Raw genomic sequence first — 8,718 nt, 5'->3', positions numbered from 1 at the left:
ATGTCGCTAACTTTATCCTGTTTTCTTTTGGAAGTTTTATAGTTTGCGCTCTTACATGGTCAATTTTTTATATATGGTGTGAGGTAAGAGGATGCTTTTCGGGGTGCCTCAGTGGTGCAGTTGGTTGAATGTCCAACCCTTGGGTTCAGCTCAGGTCATGATCTCAGGGTCTTGGGATCGAGCCCCATGTCAGGCTCTGCACTTAGAATGGAGTCAGCTTGAGATTCTCTCTCTCCCTCTGCCCCTCCTGCTGGTGCTGTCTCTCTCTCTCAAATCTTAAAAAAAAAAAAAAAAAGTCAAGATTCTCTTTTTCTTTCTTTTTTTTTTCCCTTTTGCCTATGGTTATCTAGTTGTTCGAGCACCATTTGTTGGAAAGATTACCTTATTCCCATTGAATTGCCTTGATATCTTTATGAAAAATGAATCTGCTGTGTATATATCTATTTTTAAAGATTTTATTCATGAGAGACGAGAGACAAAGACCGAGACAAAGGCAGAGGGAGAAGCAGGCTCCCTGCGGGGAGTCCGATGCGGGACTCGATTCCAGGACCCCGGGATCACGCCCTGAGCTGAAGGCAGACTCTCAACTGCTGGGCCACCCAGGCGCCCCTTTTATGGATTTTAGTATATATTTTTAACATCACAGTCAACCTGCAAGTATTGTGCCACTTGACATGTAAGAATTTTAAGTAGTATACTTGATTTTACCCTTTCGTTTGTGTTGTCATACATTGTACTTCAGCATATGTGTGAACCCCACAATACATTGCTATTTTTGTTTTAAACACTCAATAATATTTTTTTTTAAGATTCTATTTATTCATGAAAGACACACAGAAAGAGGCAGAGACACAGTGGCAGAGGGAGAAGCAGGCTTCTCGCAAGGAGCCCCATTATGCCCTGAGCCAAAGGCAGTTGCTCAACCGCTGAGCCACCCAGGCGTCCCCCCAATAATCTCTTAAAGATACTTAAAAAGCAAGTAAAAAAAAAAGGCAAGTAAACATCTTTTGTTTGCCAACATATTTACCATTTCTGATACTCTTCATTAGAGTAGATCTTTGTTTTTCTACTTGAAGCACTTCCTTTAACGTTTAGGTAGTGTAGGTCTGCTGGTGATGTATTTTCTTAGTTTTTGTATGTCTGAAAAGTCTTTATTTTGCTTTCATTTTTAAAAATATATTCTTACTGATTGTAGACTTCACCTTGTTACTTTCCTTTGAATGTTTTAAGTATGCTGCTGTACTGTCTTCCGACTTGCATTCTAGAGGCAAAGTACATTATTATCCTTTGTCCTCTGTAATGTCTTTTTTTTTCCTTTATGTACCTTTTTTTCTCTTGATTAAATTTATAGAATTTAATTATGATATTAAGCTTTCGTGCAGTTTTTTTTTTCATGTTTCTTGTGCTTAGGAGTTTTGTGATTTGTGCATCCTTGGTTTTATAATTTTTATCAAATTTAGAACATCACCAGCTATGATTTCTTAGTGTTATGAACCTTTCCCTAATCATACACATCAGGCTGCTTGAAATTGTCCCAGCAATGATACTATTGTCTTCGCCCCTCCTCCCCCCCACCCTGGTATTTTTTTTTCCCCTGGGTATTTCCTTTTGGCTATTTTCTGTGTTTTTGGTGTATTTTTTCTTTATTATATCAGTGGCTCTCTTTGCTTTGTCACTGTCAAGTGCCTGCACCAGGCAGTTTCCTCATATCTGTGTGATCAGTACTCGGCTAAAGATGTGCTCTGCAGATCTCTTGAGCTTCCTTCCTGTCTGTGCTGCTCTCTCCTCTGATCCCTCTGCCCCGTGAAGTCTTACTGTCTTGGCTTCTCGCAGCTTCCAGCTTCACCTCCTTCCTCAGGGGGGCTTAACCTCCAGCTGTGGTCCCATTCCCTGTGCTGCAAACTGGAAATTCAAGTTCGAGCAATTAGACGGTTCACCTCTTTCCTTTACCTTCTCTTGGATCACTATCCTGAGGCCTGATGTCTGAAAAATACTGTCTCATATGTGGTCCTTTTTTAAGTTATTTCAGATGGGAGGTAAGTCTGATCCCCATAACTCTATCTTGGCTACAACTAGAAGTTCCCAAATAACTTCTTAGTGTTATAAAAATACTTTAAAACTCACAGATCTTTTAAAGGATGTCAGAACTTTCAGGTAACCATGGACTGCATTTTGAGGATTGCTCTGTATCCTAATAGGCCCACAGACAACTATTTAAAACTTCATAATTTTAGCGTGAAACTGTTTTTGGTTAGAGAATCTTGCAGTAAACCCGGTATCTGTGAGAATGATCTGCCTGATGTGGGTGTGGCGAGCCTAGGAGCCCTCTGCCTTGGATTCCTTCTTAGTCCCCAAAGAACACCTTGTGGTATTTCCGTCAGAGAAGAGCTCAATAGTCTGAAAACTAGTGGACAAGCCATCCTAGCTATCTCGATGACGCCATGGAAGGAAAGACACTTTACCTTTATGTAGCATTCCTATAACTGATAGAGCACATGGACGCTAGAACTTGTTTGGTATTTCATTAAATGCGTGTCATCTTGTCCTTTTGGTGTCGTATTTGGGCGATCCTGCCTTCTGGTTCATTAGAACGCGGAAATGAATGAATGAAGGAGGCTTCTCCATTAGCAGGTAACATTTCATTCTACAATGTGTGGTAACATGCCCCCTGTTAAGAAAGTGATACCGATCACAGCGAACCTTGGATTTGGTCCGCTTGCAACAGAACACTGCGGTTCAAGGCCCTGAAAATGTTTTGGTCAAAGGTCATTCCCCTGTAATCCCTCACTTTCTGTTGAGCAAAGATACTTTTTTGCATAACACATGTTGCAATCCTTCTGCAGCTCAACTAAGGCAGCACATTTAACTAATTGACGTGACTCCCTTAGAGTCCCGATGTCTTTTGTTGAAATAAGTCAGGATATGCAAGTAGTTCCGAAAGTGCCACTCAATATTGGCCTCGCCTGTAAGGTTGAGAGCTAACAGATAATGGGTTTTGCATTGGTTGCAAATGAGTAAATTACTGACATTACAGGGTTTAAACGGACTATTGGATTGTGACTTCAAGTGGATGTTTAGGGAAGGGCTTCTTGCTGCCACCAAGTTAGGTCTGTGCAAAGTCTACCAAGTAAAAGGGTTTAGACAAGAGTTTAGTTTTCAAGATCAATGTTCTGCTCCACTTGTAGAAGTTTTAAGTCTTTAATGCTCCCTCCTAAGACTGTGGGGTGTGTTTTGGTGGTGAGTGGGTCTGATGAAGCCAGGCGACGGATGGCAAGGGAAAAGCTGTGTGTTCTGTGACGTCTGCAGTGGCCACACCTTGCCAGTGCAGCAGCTTTCATATGGGCTTTTCTCCTTTATGCCTTACAACCACCTTTGTGTTGCAGTCACATCTTTCTTGTTAAATTATTATCTTCATTCGGTTCTATACTTGAGCAAAGATTAAAGAAAAAGTAAAAGCTAGTTATTGGAAGAGAGAATGCACTTCAGGATAAAGTGGTCTTGTTAAAATTAAAAATTAAAAAGTTAAGGTACAGGGGTCCCTGGCTGGCTCAGTCCGTGAAATGTGTGACTCTTGATCTTAGAATTGGGAGTTCAAGCCCCACCTTGAGGTTAGAGATTATTTAACAACAACAACAACAACAACAACAACAAAACCAATTTAAACTCCAGATCTACCATCAAATAACCAAAACTCAAACATGCAAGGACATTACTTCTTATTAATTACTTCATAGCTGGTTCATAATTCACCAAGTGAACAAGAATCTGGAAGAACAGAGCATGGTGGGCAAGCTGTAATATTCTAAATGTTGTGATTCCTAGCTCTTCCTGAAATATTTGAAACCCTACAAATGTGTTCCTTGGTACTCAAGTGTTACTACTCTTGTGTCTGTAGATTCATTCTCAGAGTTTCTCCCTTGAAACCATACCATCCTGTAAAAAACTATTTTTTCACTACCTTTTTATTATTAGTCCATCACAATATTACATCAGTTCAGGTGTACAGCATATGTCCTGCTGTCTCACCACGCGTGTACTGCCACCTGCCACCATACAATGCTGATGTAATAACAAGGACTGGACTCCCCACACTCTACCTTTCATCCTCCTGACTTACTCATCCCATAAGTGGAAGTCTCTGTCTCTTCTTGTGCCCATTTTGCTCCCCTGCACCGCCACAACCATCAGTTTGTTCTGTGGGTCTCTTTTTCTTTGTTTATTCATTGTTTTGCTTTTTGGGTTCAACATACAAGTAAAATCATATGGTCTTCTTTCTCTTATTTAGCATGATACCCTCTGGGTTCATCCATGTTGTCCCAGTGGGCAAGCTTTCATCTGTATTATGGCTGATACCGTTGTATATATCGATCACATCTTTATGCATTCCTCTGTGGACGGACACTTGAATTGCTTCATTTTGTTTATTGTAAATGCTGCAGTAAACATAGAGGTACTGGGCACCTGCGTGGCTCCGTGGTTGAGCATCTGCCTTTGGCTCAGGTTGTCATCTGGGGGTGCCGGGATCGGGTCCCTCATCCGGCTCCTCGCCAGGAGCCTGCTTCTCCCTCTGCCTGTGTCTCTGCCTCTCTCTCTATCTCTGTGTCTCTCATGAATAAATAAATAAAATCTTAAAAAAAATAGAACATATAACTTAGAATTAGTGTTTTCATGTTTTTTTGGTGGGGGGGAGGGGTAAATACCCAATAGTGGAATTACTGGATTATGAGGGCTTTCTATTTTTAATTTTTTTGAGGAAACGCCATACCATTTTTCAGTGGCTACACTAATTTGCATTCCCATCAGCACACAAGGGCCTCTTTTTCTCCACGTCCTCACCAACACTTGTTATTTCTTTTTGATTCTACAAATCTGACAGGTATAAAATATCTCATTTTCGGTTTTGGCTTGCATTAATCCTAATGATTAGTGATGTTGAGCATGTTCACGTGTCTATTGGACATCTGTTTGTCTTTGGAAAAGGGCCTCTTCAGGCCCTTTACCCATTTTTTAATTGGGTTATTTTTATGTGGCTGAATTGTATAAATTCTTTATAAATTTTGGATATTAACTCATTATCAGATATATCATTTGTGAATATTTTCTCCCATTCAGTTGCCTTTTTGTCTTGTTGGTAGTATCCTTCACTGTGCAAAAGCTTTTTTTTTTAAAGATTTTTTTAAATTCAGTTATTGGGGGGGTTGGCACAGACACAGGCAGAGGGAGAAGCAGGCTCCATGCAGGAAGCCCGACATGGGACTCAATCCCGGGTCTCCAGGATCACGCCCTGGGCCGAAGGCAGGGCTAAACCGCTAAGCCAACAGGGCTGCCCGTAAAAGCTTTTTATTTTGATGTAGTTCTAGTAGTTTAATTTTGCTTTTGTTTCCCTTGACTGAAGAGAGAGATCTAGAAAAATGTTGCTATGGCTGCTGTCAGAGAAATTACTCCTGATGTTTTCTTCTAGGACATCTAGGTCTTTAATCCATTTTGAGTTTTATTTTTGTGTATGGTGTAAAAAAGTGGTCCAGTTTTCCCAGCACCATTTATTTATTCAAGAGACTGTTTTTCCCCCATTGAATGTTCTTGTTTCCTTTGTCATAGATTAACTGACCATATTAATTGACCAGCTTTGTAATGTATCTTGAGATCGGGGATTGTGATTATCTCCAGCTTTGTTCTTTTTCAGTTGCTTTGGCTATTCAAGGTCTTTTGTGGTTCCATACAAATTTTGTATTATTCTAGTTCTGTGAAAAATGCTGTTGGTATTTTAATAGATTTCACTGAATCTGTGGATTGCCCTGGTTCTTCCAGTCATGAGCATGGAATGTCTTTGCATTTGTGTCATTTTCAGTTTCCTTCACCAATGTTTTGTTTTGTTTTTTTTTTATAGTTTTCAGAGTACACACTCCTTCACCTCCTTGGTTAAATTTATTCCTGGGTATTATTTTTGATGCAATTGTAAATGGTATTGTTTTCATAATTTCTTTCTGCTATTTGATTATTAGTGTATAGAAGTGAAAGTGATTTATGTGTTAATTTTGTATTCGTTATTTCTAATAGGTTTTTTTTTTTTTTTGGTGGAGTCTTTAGAGTCTCCAGTGCATAGTATGTTATCTGCAAACATTTTAACTTCTTCCTTATCAATTTGGATGTCTTTTATTCCTTTTTCTTGTCTGATTGCTGTGGCTGGGACTTCCAATACTATGCTGAATAAAAGCAGCAAGACTATTGGGTATCTTTATCTTGTTCCTGATCTTAGAGGAAAAGCTCCCAGTTTTTCACCATTGAATAAGATGTCAGCTATGAGTCGTCCCCCCCCACAACCATCATCACATATGGCCTTTATTATGTTGATATATGTTCCTTGAAAACCCACTTTGCTGAGAGTTTGTATCATGAATGGGTGTTTAATTTTATCAAATGCTTTTTCTGCATCTGAGATGATCATATGATTTTTATCCTATTTGTTCATGTGGTGTATCATGTTGATTTTTTTCAAATAGGGAATCATCTTTGCATCCCTGGAATAAATCCCACTTGATCACAGTGAATGATCCTTTTAATGTATTATTGAATACAGTTTGCTAATATTTTGTTGAGAATTTTTGCATTTGTGTTCATCAGAGATACGGGCCTGTAGTTTTGTTTCTTAGTAGTGTCTTTGTCTAGTTTTGTTACCAAGGCAGTGCTGGCCTTGTAGAATGTTTGAAAGCTCTCCTTCCTCTTCTGTTTTTTGGAATAGTTTGAGAGAATAGCTATTACCTCTCCTTTAAATGTGTGGTAGAACTTACCTATGAATCCATCTGCTCCTCGACTTTTTTAGGAGTTTGATTACCAATCCAGTTTTGTTACTAGTAATTGGTCTGTTCAGATTTTCTCTTATTCAGTTTTTGAAGAATATGTTTCGAGGAGTTTATCCATTTTTTTCTAGGTTGTCCAGTTTGCTGGTGTATAATATTTTGTAGCATTGTAATCCTTTTGTATTGTGGTGTTGACTGTTACTTCTCTTTCATTCATTTTGATTTTATTTATGTCTTTTCTCTTGGAGTCTGGCTGGAGGTTTATCAGTTTTATTTTTTTGAAGAAATAACTTGGTTTCATGGATTTTTTTTTTTCAATTTTATTTATTCATGAGGGAGAGAGGCAGAGACAGAGGCAGAGGGAGAAGCAGGATCCCTGCAGGGAGCCCGACATGGGACTGGATCCCGGGACTGCAGGACCACACCCTGAGCCAAAGGCAGATGCTCAACCACTAAGCCACTCAGGGGGCCCTCATCGATCTTGTTTTCTTTTTTCCTTCCTTTTTTTCCCAGTCTCTATTTCATTTATTTCTGTTCTGATCTGTATTATTTTCTTCCTTGTGCTAAACTTGGGATTTGATTTTTCTTCTTTTTCTAGTTCTTTTAGGTGTAAGTTTAGATTGTTAATTTGTGATTTTTATTTGTGGTAGGCCTGTATTGCTATAAATTTCCTTCTTAGAACTGCTTTTGCCTCATCCTAAAGATTTTGGATTATTGTATGTTCTATTTTCATTTGTTTGCGTGTTTTTTTTTTTTTTTAAGAAAAAAAGTTTATTCCTGAGAAACACGGAGGCATAGACATAGGCAGAGAGAGAAACCAGTTCCCTTTGGGGAGCCTGATTCAAGACTTGATCCCAGGACTCCAGGATCACAATCAGAGGCAAAGGCAGACACTCTGCCACTGAGCTACCCTGGTGCCCCTGTATGTAGCTTTTTGATTTCCTTTTTCTTTGTGTAACTCGTTGGCTGTTTAGTAGCATGTTGTTTAGGTTCCATGTTTGCATTTTTTCAGTTTTTTTCTTATGATTGTTTTCTGGTTTTATACTGTTGTGGTTGCAAATGATGTATGATATGCCTTCTTAAATTTATTGACATTTGTGGCCTAAAATTAATGATTTGTCCAGGAGAATGTTCCTTGTGCACTTGAAAAGAATGTGTGTTCTGGTTTTGGAAGAGTTTGGAAGAGATGTTCTATCTGTTAAGTCCATCTGGTTTAATGTGCCACTGAAAGACATGGTTTCCTTATTCATTTTCTGCCTGGATGATCTATCCACTGATGCAAGGAGGGTGTTAAAGTCCCCTCTGTTACAATATTACTATCATTTTCTTCCTTTATATCTTTTAATATTTGCTTTAGATGCTCGAGTTGGGTGCATACATATTTACAATTGTTATGTCTTCTTGTTGGATTGATCCCTTTATCATTATGTACTGGTCGTCTTTATCTCTTATTACAGTACTTATTTTTATTAATTTTTATTTACTTAGTGTATGTGCACAAGTGTGGGGGTGGGGAGAAGGGGGAGAGGGAAAAGCAGGCTCTCTGCTTGGCAGGGAGCCTGACACGGGGCTGGATCTCAGGACCCCAGGATCATGACCTGATACTTTTGAACCAATTGAGCCACCCAGGCACTCTCATGAGACTATAGTTTGCAAAAATGGTAAAATCTTAGATCCTTCACAGTTCTTAACATAAAGCAGACACTGAAATAAAATTGGGTACAAGTTGTTTAATATAGCAGTTCACTGATAATTTAGATGATGGGCTATCTCTGCAAAGAATCTTACCTGCTCTATCTGGTTCCCTTTAAACTTTACATCCTCCAAATTAATTCCCAGGAGTCAGTTTTAGTCATGGTCTTCTTGCCCTACAATTGCTCTGGAGCCTTCTCTGTAGAGCCCTCCCATGGCTTCTAAGACA

This window comes from Nyctereutes procyonoides, unplaced genomic scaffold, assembly GCF_905146905.1.
Source record: "Nyctereutes procyonoides isolate TBG_1078 unplaced genomic scaffold, NYPRO_anot_genome, whole genome shotgun sequence".
Lineage (NCBI taxonomy): Eukaryota > Metazoa > Chordata > Mammalia > Carnivora > Canidae > Nyctereutes > Nyctereutes procyonoides.
Note: the sequence above shows the minus strand (reverse complement) of the source record.